General features: G+C 49.0%; 1 pseudogene; it reads left to right on the plus strand.

The window, feature by feature from the left end:
- Positions 1–2,933: 2,933 nt before the first annotated feature.
- Positions 2,934–26,335, plus strand: LOC132351032 (uncharacterized; annotated as a pseudogene).
- Positions 26,336–26,781: the final 446 nt, after the last annotated feature.

Genomic DNA, 26,781 nt, shown 5'->3' on the forward strand with positions numbered 1-26,781 from the left:
CATTAAATAGAACATTTTCAAGCAAAAAAAAAAAAGAGTTTGGGATTAACAGATACACACTACTATATATAAAATAGATAAACAACAAGGACCTACTGTATAGCACAAGGAATTATATTCAATATCTTGTAATAACCTATAATGGGAAAGAATCTGAAAAGGAATATATATATGTATGTATATGTATGTATAACTGAATCACTTTGTTGTACACCTGAAACATAAATCAACTATACTTCACCTGAAAGAAAGCACAACGTGGTCCCCCCATTGTGGTGCCCCCTCCACCACAGGGACTTTGCATCCTGCCCGCGGCCTCACAGCGGCCAGGCTGAGTCCTTTCATTCGCGTGTGAGGAGGCGGACAGAGGCTCAGACTCTGGGTCTGCGGTGTGCTTGCCATGTGTCCATGAGCCTCTTCGGCCAAGTGGGTTCTACCCCTGCTTTGTGCTGCCAAGAGAGCACAAGTCCCCATGGCGCTATGGGGTGGGCATGGTGGTCACACCCACTGTGCGGATGGGGACTGAGCACAGGATCTCAGAGCCACCGGGAGAAGGAGCCAGACGCCACCCCAGCTTTTGGCAAAGGCGGTGTTGCCTCAAGTGGTCCCGCTGAGCAGTGCCTGCCCAGTGGCATAAGGCACAAGCAGCTCACAGCAGCACTGCAGCCCCACCCGACATATCTTCTGCTTTGAGAGGATGTTAGCCAACCACATGCATTTCAAATGGAAAGGCTGGGGGAGCGTGTTGGAGACACGCCTTGTCCACCATCTCCAAGGTGACACTGAGCCCCGGACAACGCTGAGCATCGGCAGGACCATCCGAGGGCCATCCGAGGGCCACTGGGAATAAACGGGTGGCCATAGAAGCTGTATTCTGCTCTCCTGCATCCCAGATCAAGGGAGATTTGACTTATATCTCAATGGCAAACAAGCAAGAAGAAATGCCCACTTCCTTAGTCATCAGGAAGACGCAAGTTGAAGCCACAATGTGACACATACCCTCTGGATGGCCAAAATGAAGACAGACAGCAGTAAGTGCTGGGGAGGCCGACAGACACGCCTACACTCCTGAAGGGACTGGGCAGGGCGGCACTCACTGGGGAAGACTGTTATCTGTAAAGACGGACACACAGCAACCTGGGGCCCAGAAATGCCACTCCTGGATACATACCCAACAGAACTTCCCAAAGACAGTATGAGAATTATTGGAGCAGCATAATTTATAATAACCAAAATACAGAGACAACCCTCAATGGTTGAGTGGATGAGCCGTGGTCTATTCATGCAGTGGAGGACGACCAGCAGTGAGGGTCAGTGAACACGACCACACGCAGCACCACGGCAGAACCTCACACACGTGACGTCGAGGGAAAATGCCACGCACAAAAGAGCACATTCTGCGTGATTCCATTTATACAAAAATAAAAAACAGGTAAAGTGAATCTGCTAAGTAGTCAAGATCGTGGCCGCCCTCGGGGACCCCCAGGGGGAGGAGGCGTTGGGATCTGGGGCTCCAGCCACGTCGGGTTCTTGGTCAGGTGCATGCAGTTTATGAAACTTCATCAAATTATACACCTAAGATTTGGCCACTTTTCTATGTGTATTTTACACTTTGATAAGAAGTTTACACACCCGATGTCATGTACAACATGGTGACTATAGTTAATAACACTGCATTGTATATTTGGAAGTTGCTAAGAGAGTAGGTCTTAAAAGTTCTCATCACAAGAAAAAAAAAATTCTTCAACTCTGTGTGGTGATGGATGTTAACCAGACTTACCGTGGTGACCACGTCACTGCATAGAAAAGTGTCAGATCATTATGTGGCACACGTCAAACTAATACCATGTTACGTGTTCATTGTATCTCAATATCAACTAATTAATTAAAATGCGAAAGACTCCCAAAGTTTTGTGTTGTGACATATTGGCTTGTAAAAAATAGCCTACTAGAAATTTGTTGAAGTTTACACGCCAAAAGAATAAAAGCATTTAAGCCCTTTGAAATATAGATAGTGAGAGAAAGCAGGAAAGTCAATACACTACAAATGACTTGGATGTGCTCGGGTTACAGCTGGAAGAAATGTGATTTGCACACACTGGTGTCACCGTGTCTTCATCCCGGGTGCGCCCTGGGGCAGCCTGCAGACCCGCCAGAACTCGGAGAGGCAGCAAGACTCTGCCAGAAAATTCCACAGGAACCAGGAGAGCAGGTGGCTGCCGAGGCTGAGACACTCCCCACGCCTCGGCCCCGTGGCCTGGGAGCCCAGGAGGACGAGGAGACCTGGGCCAGGTTTCTGTTCAACCTTCCCCTCCCGCAGACACCCCCACTCTCAGGAGGCGCATCGCCGGATACGCAATTGCTTGTTTGAAATTAATTGCCTCCTCCGAACTGGACCCTGGAGGGATGTGATATCGTTATTAATTGGGACGGCCCTCACCATCCTCAGGGTGACACGCCAGAGCGTCGCCGGGGCCTAACGAGCCCGAACCTGCTGACCCCGGGCTCTCAGCCCCCAGCAGCCCCACCTGCCTCCCTTTTAATTATGCCCCAGGGAAGGCAGCACCTCTACGCCCAGCTCTAAAGACTTCTCCCATCAATATGGGCTGGAATTTTCATCAACTGTGAGTTGATTGGGTACCAAGGGGATTACAAAGGATTCCCCAGTTGCCTGGAGAACACAAACTTTTCTCAGAAACAGAATTCAGAATAAAGACATTCCCTCAGGTGGAGCAGGTCAGGGAAGAGGCAACGGATGAGCAGACATTCCGAGCACAGCGGCACGAGCTGCTGAGCGGGGCTGGAGACAGCCTGCCCTCGGCGCTCAGCCCTTGACTGGGACGCCGCTGCCACCCTGCTGCCCAGAGATGCCTGTGGGCATGCTCTGGACACACATCTACAGAAGCTGCGGAAGCAAGGCATGAAAATCCACCATGGGCAGAGACCCAGCCGTGGCCAGGGCCCTGCTGCCAGCAAGGGGCTGGTGCCTCCTGGCCCAGCAGGTGTCCCCTCAGCAGGTGTCCCCTCAGCAGGTGTCTCTGGCCCAGCAGGTGTCCCCTCAGCAGCTGTCTCCTGGCCCAGCAGGTGTGTCCCAGCTCAGCAGGTGTGTCCTCAGCAGGTGTGTCTTGGCCAGTAACCAGCTGGGGAGAAAGCTGTAGCTGAGTTCCTGCCTGTGGGCTTGAAGCCGCTTACTCCAAATCCCTCTGAGGGTGAGCACAGTAGTTCCATGTCTGTAGATGTTTCCCCCCTGCCCCCGGCCCCAGAGGAATTACTGCAATAGTCCAAAAGTCTCAAACATCTCACCCTCAACCCAGGGTGCAGGGTGTCTGGGACGCACCACGGAGTCCTCATCCAAGGGCCACTCTCACCTGATGCAAGGTCACTCCTCTTGTTCCCAAAGCGCCAAGGCTGCCCTCGTTCCTGGGCATTTCCATCAGACGTGATGCTGTCCTCGTAGGTTTCTCCACTGCCCCTCCAGCTTCACCACTTCCTGGCGCCTTGATGGTATCAATGTGCTCTCCCCACTCACCTTCTCACAAGCCCCAGCCCCACCACCTCACCAAAGCCACTCTGTCTGTGTCGTGTGACGTGTGACCGCTGCCCCCCCGCCTGGCCAGGCTGAGGATGGGCAGCGCCGGCCACAGCACCTCCTCCTCCTTGCCCTGCTCATCCCCTCCCTGGGGGCTGCTGCCCCCGGCCTCCTGGGCTGGTGTCGCCTCGTGATCCCAGCCTCTTAGAATCAGGTCCCAGGCCTGTCATCCAAGGTCTCTTTTCTCTCCACACCCCTCCTTTGGGGTGTCAGTCAGTCCCATGGTTTTCACTGTGACATCCTCAAATGCCCCTAAAGTGCCCCTAAAGTCCAGAGCCGTGTCCAGCTGCTCCCTCTCCACCTCCACTCAGATCACTCAGACGTCTCCTGACCTCTTGCACTTAATGTGTCCAACATGGAATTCCTGAAATACCCCCAAACCTGCTCTATCCCCAGCTGTTTCCTTCTCTATAAATGGAGCCCATCCTTCTAGTTGCTCAAAATCCACATCACCCTTGGCTCTTCTTTCTCTCTCACATCCCACAGTCGGCCCAGCAGCAGTCTTGTTGGATCTACTTTCAGAAAATATCCAGAACCTGGTGGCTTCTCCCTCCATTGCCGCCATCCTGCCCTGTCCACCATTACTGCTCAATTGGATTACTGCAACAGCCTCCACCATTCAAGTGTCTTCTCAGTGCAGCTGCCGGAGGGAGATAGATAGATAGATCACATCACCCCTCCACTCACAGCCTCCACAGTCTCCCATTCCACTCAGAGCACAGCTAAAGCCTCACCACAACCTACAGCGTCTCACATAACCTGGGTCCCCTCTGACCCCATCTCCTCCCGCTGGCCCCCTCAGTCCCAGACACAGGCTTCAGACACAGGCTTCACAGTTGTTCCCCAAACACCCTGGAAATACTCCTACCCTGTGTGGAGGTGCAAAGGGGAGAGGGGAAGGAGTCAAAAAGAAATGGAAAGAAGAAGAGGAGGGAATGATTGGCTGGGTGGATGGATGGACAGATGGATGGTGGATGGATGGATGGATGGACAGATGGATGGATGGATGGATGGACAGATGGATGGATGGATAATGGGATGGATGGTGGATGGGTAGATGGATGGATGGATGATTGGGCTGGTGGGTGGGTGGATGTCAGTACTGATGGATGGGACATGGATAAGTGCCACCGACCTCTGCCCTCAAGGAGCTCACAGTCTGGGGGAATCGACAGTGACAGATAAATAGTATGGCATCTTCTTGCCAGGAAGACACACTGTGTGTTGCTGCCCACCCAATAGGTGCTTGGGATAGAGTCAGGAGTCACCCAAAATTGCTTAGGGGATGGGGGATCTTAACCACAGGCTCAGAGATGGCCATCTGGACCAGATGGTCCAAACTGAAACCAAGTCCAGACACAGCCAGGTACACAAGCCAAAGGGTCCAGTTCAAGACCTAAGTCACCAACTTGCACTTGGGGGGAGAGTGTGCCTCAAAAGCCAGTGGAGTCCTGCAGCCACAGGCTATCCACTGGAGAAGCAGCAGACAGGTCATGACCATGAGTGACCCTGAGGCTCTGTGGGGGCCTCCGGTGCCCCAGGAATGGACATGGGGCTCCTGGGAGCACAGGGTGTGGAGGCAACCCAAGAGCTGAGGTTTAAAAAAGAATGTGGAGTCAGTAGAAGAGGGAAGGGTGTTCCCGAGAGTAGGAACAGCATGCTGAGGGCACAGAGAAATGAGGAAACACAGGCCACGAGGGGCCATGACTGGGGGCAACTGCATCATGGTACAAGTGCATGCTGGTGTGGCCAAGGTGATGAGAGATACTCAGGACCACCCACCAGCCCCCAGACAGCAACTAGAGAGTGTCCCCACCATCAGGTCTCCTCCCCATCTCTGCAGCCACCATCTCATCACATCCCTATCTCTTCCTACCTCATTCTACAAGGCCAGCATCACCCTAATACCAAAACCAGACAAAGACATTACAAGAAAGGAAAACTACAAGTCAATCTCTCTTGTGAACATAGATGCAAAAATCATAAACAAAATATTAGCAAAGCAAATTCAACAATGTGTTTTTAAAAAATTGTACACCACAGCCAAATAGGATTTATTCCAGGTATGCAAGGCAGGACATCTGAAAACCAACTAATGTAATCTATCTATAAAGCCTAAAGAAGAAAAATCATATTATATCAATAGATGTAAAAAAAAAAGCATTTGACAAAATCCAACACCCGTTCATGATTTACAAAACTGTCTCAGCAAACTAGGAATGGAGGGGCACCTCCTCAACTTGATAAATAACATCTACAAAAAAACCTACAGTTAATGTCATACTAATTGTGAAAAACTAAATGCCTTCCATCCTGAGACTGGAAAAAACACAAAAATGTCCCATCTTACCACTTATATTCAACATCATACAGGAAGTCCTAGCTAAAGTAGTAAGACAAGAAAAGGAAATAAAAGTATATTGATTGGGAAGAAAGAAATAAAACGCTTTTTCTCAAATGAAATGATTGTCTATGTAGAAAAAAAATTTTTTAAGACAATAAAACTTCTGTAACGAATAATTACAGCAAGGTTGCAGGATACAAGGTTAATATACAAGATCAATTGCTTTTATATATGCCTATGTAACAGCAATAAACAATTAGAATTTGAAACAAAAAACAATACCATTTACATAAGCACAAAAAATGAAATACTTAGGTATAAATATAACATTATATGTACAAGAACTACATGAGGGAAAACCAGAAAACTCTGATGAGTGAAGTCAAAGAAAATATCTAAATAAATGGAGAGATAGTCTATGCTCATGGATAGGAAGACTCAAACTGTTAAGATGTCAATTCTCTCAGTTTCATTTATAAATTCAGTGTAGTTCTAATCAAAACCTCAGCGAGTTAATTTGTAGATATCAACAAACTGATTCTAAGGTTTAGCATCATAATAGTAAAGACAACAAAGTTGGAGGACTGACACTAGCCAACTTCAAGATTAACTGTAAGGCTTCAGTAATCAAGACAGTGTGGTATTATTGGTAAAGAAGAGACAAATAGATCAATGGAACAGAATAGAGAGCCCAGAAATAGATCCACGTAAATGTAGTCAACTGCTCTTTGATACGGGGGCAAAGGAAATACAGTGGAGCAAAGATAATCTCTTCAACAAATGGTCCTGGAACAACTGGACATCCACATGCAAAAAATAAAAAATAATAAAAAAAAGAATCTAGATAGTGGCCTTACACCTCTCACCAAAAAATTAATTCAGAATAGATCTCAGAACTAAATGTAAAATGCAAAACTATAAAACTTCCAGATGGTAACAAGAGAAAATCAAGGTGACCTTGGGTTTGGTGGTACCTTTCTAAGATACAAGACCAAAAGCACAATCCATGAAATAAAAAGGTGATATGTCAGACTTTACTAAAACTAAAAAATTCTGCTCTGCAAAAGACACAGCTAAGGAAATGAAAAGACAAGCTACAAACTAGAAAATGTTTGCAAAACATATATCTGACAAAGGACTTGTATCCAAAATACACAAAGAACACTTAAACTTCAACAGTAAGAAAACAACTCAATTTTAAAATGGGCAAGAGATCTGAACAGACACCAAAGATGTTACACAGATGGCAAGTCAGCATATGAAAAGATGCTTATTAAGGACTCTGCAAATTAAATCAACCACGAGGCACCACTACACACCGAGTAGAATGCCTAAAATCCAAAACATTGCCAACGCCAAATGCCGGTGAGGATGTGGCGCAACAGGAAGCCTCATTCACTGCTGGGGGGAAAGCAAAATGGTACAGGCACAAAAGACATGGACAAAACGTAAATGCATATTGCTTAGAGAAAGAAGCCAATCTGAAAAGGCTATACACTGTATGATTCCAACTGTATGACGTTTTGGAAAAGATAAAACTATAGACTACAAATAATAAATGCCGGAGACGAAGTGGAGAAAAGGGAACCCTCTGACACTGTTGGTGGGAATGCAAATTGGTGCAGCCACTATGGAGAACAGTACGGAGACTCCTTTAAAAAGTAAAAATAGAGCTACCATATGATCCAGCAATCCCACTCCTGGGCAAATATCCAAAAAAGACGAAAATTCTAATTCGAAAAGATACATGCACCGCGATGTTCATAGCAGCACTATTTACAATAGCCAAGCCATGGAAGCAACCTAAATGTCCATCAACAGATGACTGGATAAAGAAGACGTGTTATCTATATCTATATCTGTATATAGATATATACACATATATATGTATACATATATAATGGAATATTACTCAGCCATAAAAAAAGAATGAAACAATGCCATTTGCAGCAACATGGATAGACCTAGAGATTATCATTCTAAGTAAAGTAAGTCAGAAAGAGAAAGACAAATATCATATGATGTCACTTATATGTAGAATCTAAAAAAAAAAAAAAAAAAACTACAAATAAACTTATTTACAAAACAGACTCACAGACATAGGAAATAAACTTATGGTTACCAAGGGGGAAAGAGGCCTCTTGCCACCTGGAGTCCTTATTCTAGACTCCTTGTGGGAGGGTGTCCTTATTCTAGACTCAAGAAGCCTGGGAAAGGACAGTGTCAAGTTTTCACAAATGAAACTACGTATGGCTCGGTTTTTAGCATTTTCATCCAACAGAACAGATTGAGTCCTAGTGAAGCATTCCTGCCGCTGTGCGCGGTAAAGCCCCCGCACCCGACGCAGGACGACCACCTCCGAGGCAGCCGCAGGGAGCCCTGGCCGGGCCGCTGGGAAGCCAGGCGCCCGAAACGTGGGATCGCAAGCAGCTGTGTCACCGGCGCCCCCTCCCGGCCGGCAGCTGGAGGTCGCTGGGTGGGCGCCGGGGCTGGGGGAGGAGGCTCGAGGGGAGCCGCGCTCAGTTCCTCGGCGCCGCCCCCCTGTCTCGGAACCCGAGGGGGGGCCTCGACCCCACGGGCACGAGGCCAGAGCCCAGAACCCGCGGCCGCGGCGAGGCAGAAGGGACCGGCCGGTCAAGGGCTCCTGGTCCAGCTGCTGGACGGTGCCCGGGAGCCACGGCCCCCGAGGCGGTGTTCCGCCCGCCCCCTGCCGCTGCCCCCGCCCCCTGCACACCCCGCACACGCACCGCCCACTCGTGGGCACAGCACACGCACTCACTGCCTGGGCCGGCCCTCTGCCTCTGGAGCGCTCACCCCATTCCTGACGGACTTGGGGTCCCTTGGTGTGACCATTTCACGGTGTGACGGCCCTGCTCACACCGGAGTCTGGACACAGATCAGGAAGGAGCTCAGGATTCCCGCCCAAGTCCCGTTTTGCTTTTCCGGGGCACCTTTAAAATAACCGCTCGGAGTTGAGCCGCAAGGGAGGGGCCTCCGCCCCAACCGCCTTCTAACAGGTGCCGGGGGCCTGCTCTGTCTCCTGCTCCCTGGTGACCTGGACGGAGGACGGCCCTCTCCCCGCTCACTGCCCCTCATTCTGCGGTCTGTAAGCAATAAACCCTGTGCCTCTACTTCCTTTGTGTGAGGTATTGAAGCTGCGCCTTCATCAAAAAGGCACAGGGTTTCCCTTCCCCAAGGTGGGGGCTCGGATGCTGGGGGAGCCACCTGCCAACCCCGTGTGCTTGTGCGTCCTCAGCCAGCAGGTCATAATCTGCACACTCTTAACACACCAGCCACGGCCTCGACACACTCGGCTGTGCCCCCGTCCCCAGCCCCACAGTGTAGCCAGGGCAGCTGTCCTTAATCAGAGCCCAACAAAATGGCCCGTGTTCCAGCCACGTCCACAGACATCTGCTCGGACCGAGAGCCATGCAGTGGGCATTTAGACAAAAGCAAACCTCCAGAGGAGAATCTGCAGCAGTGCAGAAAAGGCCAGCGCCCCCGCCAGGTCCCAGGAGTGGGCCCACCATGGGCCGAGTCCTGGCAGGACAGTGCCCCCCACCCCGGCCATGACGCTGTCTCCTGAGGGTCAGAGCGTTCCTTGCAGCTGTCCCCTGGACCCCAGGTGGGCACAGACCCCTGCAGCCCGCAGGGAGCACGGTACTGCATGCAGGGGCTGCCTGTGGTGTTGGGTCCTGACCCTGGGGAATTGGGGCTATTTTCTCCCGTTTTTCTCAGCCCTGACTCCAGATAAGCCTCTCGTTTAGAAAAGTGTTGAAGATGACCACTGAGAGTTTGAAAGAAAGGTAGAAGACACCTTGGCAAGCCCTGCCTTGACTGGGGCTCTAAGAATCCTGCAGCTCTGAATTTCTGAACCCGTGGACGGCTACTCCCGTGCCCTGGAGGTGACGACAGCTCGCCTGCTTCCCCATGTGTGTGCGTGTGTATGTGCGTGGGTGTGTATGTGCCTGCAAGTGTGTGGGCCCATGGTGAGGACACCCAGAGCCTGCGGAATCCTCCCTGTCTTGCAAGGGTCCCCTGAGACTCAGAAGACGGGACTAAATGGGGGTCCTACCGTGAGCCCACCATGGGGGAGGGGTGGGGGAAGCCTCCCCGCAGGTCAGCTTGTGGGGACGCGGGTGTGGTGTCACTCACCTGGGCTCTGAGCAGGCTCCAGGACACACCCCCCTTGAAGCCACCTGGAGACCAGGAGACTGAGCACGGGACACGGAGGACCCTCCAGGTGAGGCCACGCCCCCGGGTGGGGAGCTGCGTCTGGCCGGCTGACCCTGCCTGCCTGTGAAGGTCCCCTATTGGCTGAGCCACTTGCTTTCCGCTGCCCCCTCCTCTGGAGACATGCCAAGAGGAATAGGGGTCACGGGCTGCTCTGGGTCCCCAGGGAGCAGCCAAAACATTCATGCTGCCCTTGCACGTCCATGGCGGTGGCCAGGGGGTGGATCTCGGCTGCTGGGGAAGGTGCCCTGATCCACCACCAACACTGGATCCGAGTGCTGCCCTCGGCCCACTGCCTGGGCCCCAAATCTGCAAGACTGCCCTGCCCATGCACCCCTGACTCTGGTCACTCAGGGTGACCCACACTGGCCCAGCCCAGTGCCAACCAGCCCCAGCCTTGAAGGAAGGAAGCCAGCGGCTCCCCGCCCGTTGTCCTGCTCCTCAGGCTGCCATCCTCGACTCAAACTGTGGCCACAGACACCTGTCATCCCACCTCTTCCAGGGCAACATCTCCCCTGAGCCCGGCTGGCCGTCGGCTGAAGTGCTGGCCAGGAGCCCAGACACAAGGCTGCTGGCACTCCAGCTCACAGCCCAGGCAGCAAATGCACCTGATTCAGGACCCCCGGCTGCCCACCCACCAACGGTGAGAGCAGGAGGGAGAGTCCCGAGCCCAGCCCTCTCGCACTCGGGTTACTTCTGCCCTCCATCCGGCCTCCCTGGGGCTCAGGCCTGCAAGGACCCTCTTGCCAATTATGCAGCTGGCAAGAGCCTGGCCCTGGGAGCTGGGGAGGGGCCCGAGGGTGATCCCAGGCAGCACCCAGCGTCCTGAGGGGCCCCTCCTGCCCTTGGGCTCCATCTGGCAGCCGCTTCTCACCCGCAGCCAACTGCGTCTGCTGCAGGACCCAGCCCCTCGCAGAGCACACTGGACACTGGGTGCTCTTGGCAGGTGCTCCGTGCCTCAGTTTCCCCTCTTTAAACGGGCGATGACACCCCACAGGTTGGTAGGCAAACCACAGACAGCTCCCACCCCCACCACTGCCCAAGCCTTCCAGGAATAACTGCTCCAGCAAGAGCCCAGCTGGTGGCTGTTTCCTGCCTGATCCCCTTAGGTGGGGATCCCTTAGGGGCTGCTCCCTTAGCTGGGGACCCCCATCCCAGAATGAACAAAAGAAAGCTGTGACTGGAAGGAGAAGCAGCGATCAGCCAGGCGGGAGGACCCACCGCCTGGGCTCCGGAGCACACGTGTGCGGTGCACCTCGGCTACATGGTGTCGGGCACACGGCCACCACGGACGGGGCTGCGCGCTGGTGGTCACGCGAGGCTTAGGCCTCGGTGGCAAGGATGCAGCTGCCATGGGCAGGGGTCCTGGGAGGTGGCGGGAGTGTGCCCCCACCCCCAGCCTGTTCCCCCGTCAGCACTTGGCAGGTGGGCATCAGCCAGAGTGGGTCCTGATGGGGCCCTGGGGACAACGGGCGCCTTGGCAGCCGGGATGTGCACTGACCACCGACCCCCACAGCCACGCTCAGCCTCAAGTGTCACACTGCCCTGGGGACTCCAGCACCACCACGGGGCCACCACCACACAGGCCCCTAATTGGGAGCTCATTAAAAGTTGGTGGCAGGTCTCCCCGGGGTGGGAGCGTGGCCTTGTCAACTGGTGCCCACGCAGTGCTGCCACTTGTCTGGGAAAACACGAGGGCCACTTTCTGTTTGCTTCAATAAACTCTATTTTCCCAAATCTACTAACACTCTAGGAATTTGGAAGGTGCAGAAAGAAGGCTTTTCAACGCACAGATGAGTGTGAAGATGCGGCGTGTCACGTGTGCCCACCTGTCCACTTTTAGGGCTCACGTCACAGACACACAGCTGAGTCCTTGTTCCTTTTTTTGTTAATTGAGGTATATGGTTGACAAACAGGAAAGCTGTGCATGTTTAATGTACACATCTTGATGAGTCTGAAGATACCTGTCCATCCGTGAAACCATCACCATAAACTTCTCCGCTGCCTCTAAAAGTCCCCCCTCCTCTTTGTGTGATGAGAGCGTGTGACGTAAGACCCACCCTCTTACGTAGCGTCTTCCGCCAGGCACGGTCCACGACTTCGCAAGCTCACTGAAGTTACTTCCCTCAACTGCTCCAGGTCTAACAACTGGATCTCCCATTCCTCCTATTATAACTAAAGCCCTTGCAAACATACGTTGAGCAAAAGCTTTTTTCTGTATTTCTGATAATTTCCTTATGATAAAGAAGGGCAGTTCAAATCCGTAATTTCCCCCTGACAAGACCACTCAGGAGGTGACAAGGCCCAGAGGGTTGTTCTCAGAAAGGCCGACTCGGATGCTGAGCTGGGTACCCGAGGTCCTCTGCAGGCCTGGCCCCCCTGTGGTCCGAGGACCAGCCCCTTCTCCGTGATGGGGATCCTGGTCTCTCCCAGCCGCCCCTGCCCCAGGAGTGAACGTAGGAAGTGTGGAAGATGTGGAGGACCCATAAGCGTAGGGTTTTCATTCTAGTGACCTGTAATAATGGGGGGGGGGGGGGGGAGTTAAGGAAGAGTGGCCAGAGGGAGAGTGTGCAGACACTCCTTTGTGGGGGGTAGGCGCCTGCCAATACAAGAGCGGCTTTGGTGGGAGCCCTGGAGTGGGGGGCAGGGAGGGTCCTGGAGCAGCCTTGAGGTGGGGGCGGGAGGGGCAGCCGCCCGAGGCTCTGCCACCCCGCGTTCACCAGGGAAGGGAGGGGGCAGCTCCTCTGGGCTAGATGCAGACCCCGGGGCGCCAGAACCACCCGATGACATCCTGCAGATGCAGAAGGGGTCCACAGGGGAGCCTGGGAAGACCAGGAAAGGGCCGGAGGGTCGCACCCCACTGCCAGGCCCCAAAGCAAGCACAAAGCTGGCTCCCAGGGCCCCCACCCCGCCCCACACGCCCCACTTCCCTCTGGCGCCCTGAGTTGAGGAACAGGAAATCGGATCATGCATGAGTTTCCTGTGGCTGCGGAAGAAACTACCCCAACCTAGTGGCCTACAGCAACAAAAAGTACTTCTGTGTCATAACTGGTATTTTGCAATTCCATACTACTTCATGGTCATTAGTTCCATTTTTCAAAGTGATACATAACTATATGCTCTTTTTAGGGAATTTGAACCACACAGAAATATATAAAGAGTGAAAGTCCCACTATACCGCCCCCCAGAAGTTACCCTTTGGTGAGAAACTTGCTCAACATTTTCCATGGATGTGTTTTGTTTTAACACCGAGGTGCTCACATCATCCTAGGCCATGCTTCCAGCCCTGCCCACCGACTTGCCTCTGTCCACATCCCCACCCAGGGGAGTGCCTCTCCACCAGGATCCCATCGGCGGGTGTTTGGGCCGCTTCCAATTTGTCTGATTGCAAACGTGATATTCTGTATGTGTCTCCTGTGAAGCCACGTGTGACAAGGATTCCTGGGTCAAAAATAATGATGCCACCACCTGCCCTTTGAAAGTTTCTGCAACACAGCATTTCTTTCCATTGGTGACATCTTGATAAAGTGCCTCAAGAAAACCACATATCTGTCATTCCCATCATGCCCTCCTGTTCTCACTGTCAGATCCACAGTCCTTCTCTTAAAGGAGTAACTGCTGGGTGTGCAGCAGGAGGGCAAAGCCAGACACAGCGGGATTGGGGCCACAGGAGAGGGTGATGGTTATATGTAATAGCTGTGCCCACGTCCTGGAAATGCTCAAGAGTAGATAAAACTGGAAAGTGGCTATTAAAAAGATGCCAGAAATATTGTTGTGCCTATTGAACATATTCCCAGATAAATGAACTTTATTTTTTTTTAATATTTATTTATTTGGCTGTGCCAGCTCTTAGGTGTGGCAATGCGGTATCGTTTAGTTGCAGCATGCGAACTTAGTTGCGGCCTGTGGGATCTAGTTCCCTGACCAGGAATCGAACCCAGGCCCCCTGCGTTGGGAGTGCAGAGTCTTAGCCACTGGACCACCACTTCCTCCATGGAAATGGAGAGTCCCTGAACATTCACCTGAAGTATGCAAAATAGGGGGAACCACGTGATATAAGTTTTAAACCCAAAGTGTGCTGAAACCATATGTAACTTGTTTTTAAATGTGTCTTTTAGGTTATTAGTCATTAAGAATATTGATCACTAGAGTAACTGATATGAATCTAGTGTGAGCAAATCTATCCAGATTAGTATGTTTGTGTATGCATGTGCTTCAGCTTTGGTTTAGTTTTAGGGAAATTCATTTTAAGTGAAGTAATTTACAGTGCAGACCTGCCTGTGTGTTTGTAAGACTGTCTGTCAATAACTGTGTCTCGTCCAGCCCGTCCCTGACTGTGCAGATGGTGTCCGTGTGTCATGACTGTGTTTCCACGTCTGTACTTGAGTCTCGGGGTCAGATGTGTGAGTGTTTGTGTGTGACAGAGAGTGTGGTGTGCATACCTTAAAGAATCAGTTCTCCCGTGATCTGCCCTCCTCCTGGCAACCCAGGGCCCTGCCAGGAAAATCCTCTGTGGTCTGGGGGGTGACGCTGTCCAGGGTGCTGGAGGCTCTGATAGCCAGTGCAGACAGAGCACCTCCCAGCCCGCCTTCAGGGCCCCCCATATCTCCCCCAGGGCCCAGGACGGCCAGGCTTCCATCTCGCCCCAGGGCACACCTGGGCTCCTGTGACCTGGCTCACACCTGGGAACCCAGGACCATGGTCGTCCCACACCCCACTTACTCCTCAGTTTCTGAGATTGGTTCTGGCAGAACCAAACTCTGGTTCAGCCCACCTTACTCTGCTGATCTTCTGCCTGAGAACCTCAAAGAGTCTGAACCTCACTCTGTGACCTCCAGCTGCCTGAAGCCCGACGTCTCCCTCGAGATGCTTTGTGGCTGAACGAGCAACGGCTGGAGGTGAGGAGACCGGGCTTCTTCCAGGCTGGGTGGTCCTGGGCTTCCCTTCCCCAAGCCCAGCCTCTCCCCTGCGTCTTCCAGGTAGGGACGGGGAGGAAGGGACAGAGGGAGAAGGGCAGGAGGGAGGCCCATCGCCTTTGTGAACAACGGGGAATTGAAGACAAAACCTAGGGTCAGGCAGGCTCCAGCTGGTGGAGAAGATGGTGAAGAATGTCACTGAGAAACCTGAGCCTGGAAAATCACAACTTTTACAAAGAAGTGAAAGACTCAAGACAAAAACTGATTAGAATTAGTACTAAAGATATGCCTGGGCGTAAAGGGCATCCACTTCTTAAACACTTGTTCAGAAGTACAATTTTACAATGGAACTTGGGAAACACAGTCAACCATTTAGAGAATGCTGACACAGAAGAGAAGCAGCTGAGCAGATAGCAGAGAACAGAAAGCACTGTTCAAATATTGGAAAATTGATGTGGGGTGAGTGCCTACTTCAAACTATTCACAGTAATAAACTCCAGATATAAAATTTTGTGAAAGATGGAAGTCTTTGAAAATGAAAACACAACATAGAAGAAGCAGTGTGCCTAAAGGGAAATATATAGGTATAAACACCTACAGTTTTAAAAGAAGAAAAATCTCAAACCAATAAAATTAAAACACAGTAAGGAACCAGAAGAAGAAGAGCAAACCTAACTCAAAGCCAGTGAAAAGGAGAAAATAATGAAACTCGAGTAGACACGTGAAATAGAGAACAGAAAACAATAGAGAGAATCAACAAAACCAAAAGTTGGTTCTTTGAGAAGATCAACAAAGTTGACAAACCTTTAGCTACACTGACTAAGGGAAAAAGAGAGATGCAACTAACTCAACCAGAAATGAAAGTGGGGACATCACTCCTGACCTTACAGAAATAAACAAGGGAGTACTATGAACAGTGGTATGCCAGATTAGAGGACCTAGATGAGAGGAACAATTTCCTAGACACACAAGTGCAAACACTGACCCAAGAAGAAATAGAAAATCTGAACAGACCTACAATAAGTAAAGAAATTGAATCAGTAATTCAATTCCTCCCAGCAGAGAAAAGCCCAGGACCAGATAGATGGCTTCACTAATTCTACCAGACAACTAAAGAAGAATCAACATCAATCCTTCTCAAAATCTTCCAAAAAACAGAAGGGGGGACACTTCCTAATGTGTTCTATGAGGCCAGCATGACCTGATAAGAAGGTCAGACAAAAACACACCACAAGAAAACAACACACTAACACCTACAAATACAGATGCAAAATCCTCAACAAAATACACAAGAACAAATCCAATAGCGTATTAAAAGGTTATACACCATGACCAGCAGGATTTATCCCAGAAACGCAAGGGTGATTCAACATACAAAAATCAATATTTACACCACATCAATAGAATGTAAGGACACATAATCTACTCAACACAGGAAAACCATCTGACAAAATTCACCATCTTTTCATGATAAAAAATACTCAGGAAACTAGGTATAGAAAAGAACTTCGTCAACATGATAAAGAGCACTTATGAAAAACCAACGGTTGACATCATCATTGATGGTAAAACACTGCTAAGAGCAGGGCAAGGTGAGGATGCTGGCCTTCACACTGCAGTTCAGCACTGTGCTGTAAGCTCCAGCCAGAGTAAAATGGCAAGGAAATAAAGCACCCAACTTGGAAGGAAGAACTAAAAGTACCTCTGTTCCCAGATGGCATGATCCTTTATTAGAAAACCCCAAAGAATCTATACCCAAAAACTTACTAGGATTAATAAATGAATTCAGCAAAGTTTCAGAATACAAAATCAACACACAGAATCAGCTGTGTTTCTGAAATAGCAATGAACAATTCAAAATGGAAAATAAGAAAACAATTGCATTTATGATAGCATCCAAAAGAATAAAATATCTAGAAATAAATTTAACCAAGGAGGCAAAAGAAGACTGTACACTGAAGACTACAAAACAGTGTGGAAAAAAATTAATGAAAGCATAAATAAGAGGAAAGACATCCCATGCTCATGGATTAGATGACTTAATATTGTTAACATGGCAATACTACTCCAAATGATCTACTGACTCAATGCAATCCCTATCAAAATTCTAATGGCCTTTTTTGCAAAACCGGAAAATCTGGTTCTCAAACTAATACGGAATAGCCCCGAATAGCCAAAACAGTCTTGAAAAAGAACAAAGTCTTATGACTCACACTTCCTGATTTCAAACCTTACAAAGCTATAGTAGCCAAAACAGTGTGGGCTTGCATAAGGATAGATGTATAGACCAACAGAATAGACTTGATAGTCAAAAAGTAAACCCATACATCTATGGTCAGTCGATTTTTGACAAGGGTACCAAGACCATTCAATGGGAAAAGAATAGTCTCTTCAACAAATGGGATCTCCATCTTCAGAAGAATGGAGTCGGACCCCCACCTCTCACAAGATATAAAAATTAACTCAAAATGGATCAACAATGAAAATATGTGTTAAAACCATAAAACTCTTAAAAGAAAACATGTGAGTAAATCTTTATGACCTTGGATTTGGCAAAGGATTCTTAGATAAAACACCAAAAGTAAGAGCAACAAAAGAAAAAAAAAAAATAGATGAATTGGAATTCATAAAAATCAAAAACTTTTGTGCATCAAAGAACACTATCAAGAAAGTGAAAACAGTCCCTCCCATCAGGAAGCTTGCACAAGCCTCTTAGATAGCCTCATCTACCAGAGGGCAGACAGCAGAAACAACAAGAACTACAATCCTTCAGCCTGTGGAATGAAAACCACATTCACAGAAAGATAGACAAAATGAAAAGGCAGAGGACTATGTACCAGATGAAGGAAAAAGATAAAACCCCAGAAAAATAACTAAATGAAGTGGAGATAGGCAACCTTCCAGAAAAAGAATTCAGAATAATGACAGTGAAGATGATCCAGGACCTCAGAAAAAGAATGGAGGCAAAGACCGAGAAGATGCAAGAAATGTTTAACAAAGACCTAGAAGAATTAAAGAACAAACAGAGATGAACAATACAATAATTGAAATGAAAAGTACACTAGAAGGAATCAATAGCAGAATAACTGAGGCAGAAGAACGATAAGTGACTTGGTGGAATTCACTGCCGCAGAATAGAATAAAGAAAAAAGAATGAAAAGAAATGAAGACAGCCTAAGAGACCTCTGGGACAACATTAAACGCACCAACATTTGCATTACAGGGGTCCAAGAAGGAGAAAAGAGAGAGAAAGGACCCAAGAAAATATTGGGAGAGATTATAGTCAAAAAATTCCCTAACATGGGAAAGGAAACAGCCACCCAAGTCCAGGAAGCACAGAGAGTCCCAGGCAGGATAAACCCAAAGAGAAACACACTGAGACACATAGTAATCAAATTGATAAAAATTAAAGACAAAGAAAAATTATTAAAAGCAACAAGGGAAAAACAAGAAATAACATACAAGGGAACTCCCATAAGGTTAACAGCTGATTTCTCAGCAGACACTCTACAAGCCAGAAGGGAGTGGCATGATATATTTAAAGTGATGAAAGGGAAGAATCTACAACCAAGATTACTCTACCCGGCAAGGATCTCATTCAGATTCGACAGAGAAACCAGAAGTTTCATAGACAAGCAAAAGCTAAGAGAATTCAGCACCACCAAACCAGCTCTACAATGAATGCTAAAAAGAACTTCTCTAAGTGGGAAACACAAGAGAAGGAAAGGACCTACAAAAACAAACCCAAAAGCAGCCACATAGCACAGGGAGATCAGCTCAGTGCTTTGTGACCACCTAGAGGGGTGGGATAGGGAGAGTGGGAGGGAGACGCAAGAGGGAGGAGATATGGGGATATATGTATATGTATAGCTGATTCACTTTGTTATATAGCACTAACTAACACACCATTGTAAAGCAATTATACTCCAATAAAGATGTTTAAAAAAAAAAAAAGGATAAAATACCTAGGAATAAACCTACCTAAGGAGACAAAGACCTGTACTCAGAAAACTATAAGACACTGATGAAAGAAATCAAAGATGACAGAAACAGATGGAGAGATATACCATGTTCTTGGATTGGAAGAATCAATATTGTGAAAATGACTATACTACCCAAAGCAAGCTACAGATTCAATGCAATCCCTATCAAATCACCAATGGCATTTTTTACAGAACTGGAACAAAAAATCTTAAAATTTGTATGGAGACAAAAAAGACCCTGAATAGCCAAAGCAATTTTGAGGGAAAAAAAATGGAGCTGGAGGAATCAGACTCCCTGACTTCAGACTATACTACAAAACTATAGTAATCAAGGCAATATGGTACTGGCACAAAAACAGAAATATAGATCAATGGAACAGGATAGAAAGCCCAAAGATAAACCCATGCTCCTATGGTCAACTAATCTATGACAAAGGAGACAAGGATATACAATGGAGAAAAGACAGTCTCTTCAATAAGCAGTGCTGGGAAAACTGGACAGCTACATGTAAAAGAATGAAATTAGAACACTCCCTAACACCATACACAAAAATAAACTCAAAATGGATTAAAGACCTAAATGTAAGGCCAGACACTATCAAACTCTTAGAGGAAAACATAGGCAGAACACTCTATGACATAAATCACAGCAAGATCCTTTTTGACCCACCTCCTAGAGAAATGGAAATAAAAACAAAAATAAACAAAAGCTTAAAAGCTTTTGCACAGCAAAGGAAACCATAAACAAGACCAAAAGACAACCCTCAGAATGGGAGAAAATATTTGCAAATGAAGCAACTGACAAAGGATTAATCTCCAAAATTTACAAGCAGCTCATGCAGCTCAACATCAAAAAAACAAACAACCCAATCCAAAAATGGGCAGAAGACCTAAATAGACATTTCTCCAAAGAAGATATACAGATTGCCAACAAACATGAACGAATGCTCAACATCTTTAATCATTAGAGAAATGCAAATCAAAACTACAATGAGATATCACCTCACACCGGTCAGAATGGCCATCATCAAAAAATCTAGAAACAATAAATGCTGGAGAGGATGTGGAGAAAAGGGAACATTCTTGCAGTGTTGGTGGGAATGTAAATTGATACAGCCACTATGGAGAACAGTATGGAGTTTCCTTAAAAAACTAAAAATAGAACTACCAAACAACCCAGCAATCCCACTACTGGGCATATACCCTGAGAAAACCATAATTCAAAAAGAGTCATGTACCAAAATGTTCATTGCAGCTCTATTTACAATAGCCAGGACATGGAAGCAACCTAAGTGTCCATCAACAGATGAATGGATAAAGAAGATGTGGCACATATATACAGTGGAATATTACTCAGCCAGAAAAAGAAACGAAATTGACTTATTTGTAGTGAGGTGGATGGACCTAGAGTCTGTCATACAGAGTGAAGTAAGTCAGAAAGAGAAAAACAAATACTGTATGCTAACACATATATATGGAATCTAAGAAAGAAAAAAAAAAGGTCATGAAGAACCTAGGGGCAAGACGGGAATAAAGACACAGACCTACTAGAGAATAGACTTGAGGATATGGGGAGGGGGAAGGGTAAGCTGGGACAAAGTGAGAGAGTGGCATGGACATATATACACCACCAAACGTAAAATAGATAGCTAGTGGGAAGCAGCCGCATAGCATAGGGAGATCAGCTCGGTGCTTTGTGACCACCTAGAGGGTGGGATAGGGAGGGTGGAAGGGAGGAAGATGCAAGAGGGAAGAGATATGGGAACATATGTATATGTATAACTGATTCACTTTGTTATAAAGCAGAAACTAACACACCATTGTAAAGCAATTATACTCCAATAAAGATGTTAAAAAAAAAAAAAAAGAATTACCATACGAGCCAGCAATCCCACTACTGGGCATATACCCAGAGAAAACCATAACTCAAAAAGACACATGTGCCCCAATGTTCATTGCAGCACGATTTACAATAGCCAGGTCATGGAAGCAACCTAAATGTCCATCAACAGATGATTGGATAAACAAGATGTGGCACATATATACAGTAGAATATTACTCAACCATAAAAAGAAACGAAACTGAGTTATTTGTAGTGAGGTGGATGGACTTAGAGCCTGTCATACAGAGTGAAGTAAGTCAGAAAGAGAAAAACAAATACCGTATGCTAACACATATATATGGAATATTAAAAAAAAAATGGTTCTGAAGAACCTAGGGGCAGGACAGGAATAAAGACGCAGATGTAGAGAATAGACTTGAGGACATGGGGAGGGGGAAGGGTAAACTGGGACAAAGTGAGAGAGTGGCATGGACTTATAAATACTACCAAGTGTAAAATAAATAGCTAGTGGGAAGCAGCCACATAGCACAGAGAGATCAGCTCGGTCCTTTGTGACCACCTAGAGGGGTGGGATAGGGAGGGTGGGAGGGAGACGCAAGAGGGAGGACATATGGGGATATATGTATATGTATAGCTGATTCACTTTGTTATAAAGCAGAAACTAACACACCATTGTAAAGCAATTATACTCCAATAAAGTTGTTAAAAAAAAAACTAAGGAAATCCAACTAAAGTATGGACTTTAGTTGATAATAATGTATCAATATTGGTTCATGAATTGTAACAAACGTACCCCACACTAATGTAAGATATTAGCATTAGGGGAAATTGGGTATGGGGTGTATGGGAACTGTCTGTACTAAATTTGCAACTTTTCTGTAAATCTAAAACTGTTCTAAAATAACTGAAAAATTAAGAACTTCTGTTCATCAAAAGACATCTTAAAGGAACTGAGAAAAGCTATAAACTGGGGAAAGATATTTGCAAAACATGGTAAAAATTTAAAAACACTAATGAAGTGAATCAAAGATGAACCAAAAAATGAAGAGATAGACGATGTTCATGGATTGGAAGATTCAGTATTGTAAAGATGTTCATTCTCCCCAAACTGATCTAGATTCAATGCAATTCCAGTAAAAATTACAACAGAATTTTTTTCATGGAAATCAAGTAGCTGAATCTAAAATTTATGGAAAAGCTAAGGAACTAAAAGAGTCAAAGCTACTGTGAAGAACAAGAACAGTCAGAGCACTCACACCAGCTGGTTTCAAGCCTATAAAGCTGTCGTAATCAAGGCAGTGCAGTATCAGAGAGAGGACAAACTTAGAGACAAATGGAACAGAACAGAATCCAGAAATAGACCCATGAACACAGATCACTTACCAATACAGGCCCATATTCTAGAGCATAAAATAAATCTCAAACTCTAAAAGATTCAAAATTATGCAAAGTATGCTCTCTGATTACAATGAAATTAAAATACCTGGAGAAATATCTCCAGAAAATCTCCAAATATTTGGAAATTAAATAACACTCTTCCAGACAACCATGGTCTATCTATATAATGGAACGGGCACAGACACCCTGGACATACCTCAAAAACATGCTGACAGAAGCCAGAGACAAAAGAGGGGATATTGGGTGGTTCCGTTTCTCTTACATTCTAGAAAAAAACAGAATTAATCTATGAAGAAAAGAATCAGAACAGTGGTTGCCTCGAAGTGGGGGATTAAGGGTTAACTGGGAAGGGGCATGCTTCTGGCATGAAGGAAGTTTGTATCTTGATGAGGTGCAGGTTCCATGCATGTGTGCATTCGTCAAAACTCATCAAACTTAACACTTAAGGTCTGTGCACTTCTCTGTGTAAATTACACCTCAATAAAGAAATTTAGAAAAGGATATGAAGAGAACTCCTGCAAATCAATAAGTAAAAGGTGGCACCATGGAGAGAAACGGGCAAAAGACACACACACACACACACACACACAGAGGCATCTCACAGAAGCAGAAACACTAACTGACACTAACCGTATCAAGAGAAGCAGGGAAAGACAATTCACAGTGAGATGCTATTTTTACCCTCTAAATTGGCAAATATTAGGAAATCCACCACACCATCTGTTGGAGAGGATGTAGTTCAATGGTAGGAGTGTAATCACTACAGCCACTTTGAGGAAAGAACTTGGCATTTTCTTGCAGTTGCATGTGAAGTTCAGCCCCAACACTCGCATTCGTAGGGGTAGCTGCAAGAGAAACACTGGCACCCAGCGCTCAGGAGCTGTGCACAAAGAACAAATTCACGAATCATGAGGCAGACACGATAGAATGTTACTGCACAGGTGTCAGAATGAATGCAGTACAGCTACCAAAAAGAGTAAGAATCTTAGCAACAAAAAAAGCAAGACCCAGAAGACAGCATGTAGCATGACACCCTTTGTTATGACGTTTGAATACGAGCAAAACTAAGCAGTGTGTTATCTATAATTAAAATGCTTTAGGCAGCAGGGGAACCCCTGCGAGTGGCCCCTCTGAGAGGGAAGGAGGGGTGGCAGAGGGGAGGAACTAAGGTCACTTATTAGCCACTGTGTAGGTCTTGAGTGGAGAGCAGGTTTACAAGAGTCCCTTACCTTATTTTATACAAACGAATAAATAAATGCTCTGCATGGAGAGGAAATAAAACGAATACTCTCGGGTAGCAGCCCCTCCCCTTTGGACCTCAGGGAAGGGCCTTGGGACTGGGAGTTGGTCTCAGGCGTCACCAGGGCCAGGGCACCTGGAGGGCAGGTAACAGGCCAGCCTCTATGTCCCGTGAGGAAGGCGGGACGCCCCCCCCCCTTACATCATATCCCTCCTCACAGTCCCGCCATGGATCCTGAGAGTCCCGCTGCGGTGAGAATTCGCAGTTAGCGTCCTCCAGAAGACAGGGCTGGGAGGCAAGGCCTCTAATGAGCCCCGTAAAAGCCACCTGTGCCCTGAGGCAGCAGGACCCAGTGAGATGCGGCACTTCCCCTAGACCCTCCCTGGAGACCCTCTGCGAGGGGAGGGGTAGGGTGGGTTGGCAGTGACCTTGGTCTTGAAGCAAAGGGCCTGGGGCTGCTACGAGGGCAGCACCTTCCGGGTGCCCCCAACACCTGCCACCAAGTTGCACGGCATAGACAGCAGGGCATGGGCTCCTGGAGCCCCCAGCCCTGTTGCCCTGTGTCCAAGCTGGCCCACCAACCCCGGTTCTGCAGCCCCTTCTCAGGCCCAGCCTCTTCTGCCGCATCGCTGATGGGTCTCACATCGCCAGGGATTGGGGCACAGTCCTCAGTGCCCTCTGCAGCCCCCACCAGCTCTGAGCCCTCCTGCAGCCCCTCCCCACGGGGCTGGGCACCGGGCGCTATCAGTGGGCGTCTCCGAGGCCCTTCGCGGTAAGCCAGGAGCAGCCGCCAGCTCAGCCCCGGCGCAGGGAAGGTAAATGTAGGAGGAACCGGCTGAGGGTCGCCCAAGAAGTACACCTGCCGGCAGGAAACACCCTCCACCTCCAGCGCGCCCCCTGGTCCTGCTGGACAGACCCCGACCTCGCAGAGTGGGGGAGGGGCTGGAGAGGAGCTGAGGCCCCGGGAGCCCCTCGCCCACCAGTGGGGAGCACTCCCCGGCTCCGCCCCCGCCCGCCACACCTCCCTGCCGCTCGCCCATCTTCAGACACCCGACTCCTGGGCGTCCTGGCACAAAAGTCCCCAACTGCGCGGCCCTTGAAAGGCTCTGAGTGGACCGAGTCCACCATCCCCCAAAGGCCACTCTGATGTTCAGAAAACACAGGATAAAGACCTCAGGCCGGTTCAAAGAGAGTCATGTGGGGACACCAAAAGTGGGGATGAACCCTCCCACCCCACCCCCAGCCCTGCAAACCCCTGGCCCAGGTTTTGCTCATCCCTGGGAAGCCGCTGGCCATCTGATGGAAGTGGTGTCCTTCCTGAGGCGTGAGGGGCCCTGGCCAGAGAGCAGCATGGAGCAGCCGTCCCTGGGGGCCCACGTGGAGGAGGCCAGGGAAGTGCCCAGACGCACAGCCTAAGATGGCACACCAGGCAGGCAGAACGGGTCTTCTCTCCTGCTATGTGCACACATACACCTGCGTGTGAGTGTGTGTGCATGTACGAGTGCACCTGTGTGTGTGTGTGCACGGGCACACGCACTCCCACGCCTGTCCGTGTACCTGGTGCTCGCACAGGGAACAGTACGCACCTGAGAGCATCCACATGAGTGTGGAGGTAAGAGGTGTATCTGCGCGCACTGGTGTGCAGGCGCCGAGGCCCCCTTGCCAGGTGTTAGCTCGGGGCGAGGTGCGTGCTGGGCTGAGAGGGGCTCAGCGCTGCAGCAGCTTTGAGAAGGGTTACAGCGCCCCCATGCAGCTCTCACGACCCGGCCCCCTGCCCAGCACACATCACACCTGCATCTCTCCGCTGTTCAGGGTTCTCAGAAGTGACGCCCCTGCCAGGGAGGGCTATGAGAAACTCCACCAACTCCACTGAGACTTTGGTGACAGATGTCATCCTGCTGGGCTTCCCTGAGCTGTGCCACCTTCAGGGGCTGCTGCTCGGGTCATTCTTCGCGATCTACATGGTGACTGTCCTGGAGAACCTGGTCATCGTGGTGACCATCAGAGCCAGCCGTCCACTGCACACACCCATGTACTACTTCCTGGCCAACCTGTCGGTGCTGGAGACCCTCTACACCTCGGTCACCATCCCCAAGCTGCTGGCCGGCCTCCTGGTCTCGCGAGGACCATCTCCTTCTCAGGCTGCCTCACCAGCTGTTCCTCTTCCTCTCCCTTGACTCCTCTGAGTGCTTGCTCCTGGCCACCATGGCCTGTGACCGGTACCTGGCCATCTGTCACCTGCTGCACTAGCCGGCCATCATGGACTCGAGGCTCTGCTGAGTCTGGCCCTCAGCGCCTGGCTGGGTGGCTTCCTGGTCTCCTTTGTGTCCACGGCTCTCACCTCCTGCCTCAGGCTCTGAGGCCCCAACGTCCTCAACAACTTCTTCTGTGACATCTCACCCCTGCTGCAGCTCTGCTGCTACGGCACCGTCACCATCGAAGTGCTGGACTTCGTGGCAGCCCTGGCTGTGCTCGTGGCCTTCCTGCCCGTGATCGTGGTCTCCTATGCCCACATCATAGCCACGGTGCTGAGCACCCCAGGAGGGGCCGGCCGCCAGAAGGCCTTCTCCACCTGTGCTTCCCACCTGGCGCTGGTGGCCATCTTCTACACCACCACCATCTTCATGTACGCCTGGCCTCACGCCGTCAGCTCCTTCGACTTCAACAAGCTGGTGTCCATGGTCTACTTGGTTGTGACCCCACGGCTCAGCCCCATCATCTACTGCCTGCAGAACCACGACATCAGGGAGACCCTGGCCCAACTCCACCAGGCCCCTGGCCCCTCCTAGCACCAGCTGCAGGGGGAGGAACTTCAAATCCGTCCCCCGTCATCTGCTCACAGCCACCAGGCCACAGCAGGGAGGTCATGGCTCTCTCCCACTAGTGCAGCCAGCAAGCTCCTCTCTTCCCCCCTCACCCTGAGACGGGAGCACAGTGGGAGCCGCCGAAACTCCAAAGGCTCCAGCTGCCTCTCACAGGGAGCTTCAGCGCCCGATCAGGGGACAGGTCCTCAGCCCAGGACGGGCTCACTGAGCTCCCAGGAAGGCCCCCCTCCACCGTCACCTGTAGCCTGGTCAGTGTCTGGCTTTCCTCCACTCCCGGAAGCTTTCAAGATCTTGTTGCTGTGTTTGGTGTCCAGGGTATGCTTTTTTTTTTTTTTTTTTTTTTTGTAGTTACGCTTGGAGTTTATCATGCTTCTAGAATTCGAGACTTGCTTTCTCTCATCAGTTTTGGA

The sequence above is a fragment of the Balaenoptera ricei genome, chromosome 16 (assembly GCF_028023285.1).
Source record: "Balaenoptera ricei isolate mBalRic1 chromosome 16, mBalRic1.hap2, whole genome shotgun sequence".
Taxonomy (NCBI): Eukaryota; Metazoa; Chordata; class Mammalia; order Artiodactyla; family Balaenopteridae; genus Balaenoptera; species Balaenoptera ricei.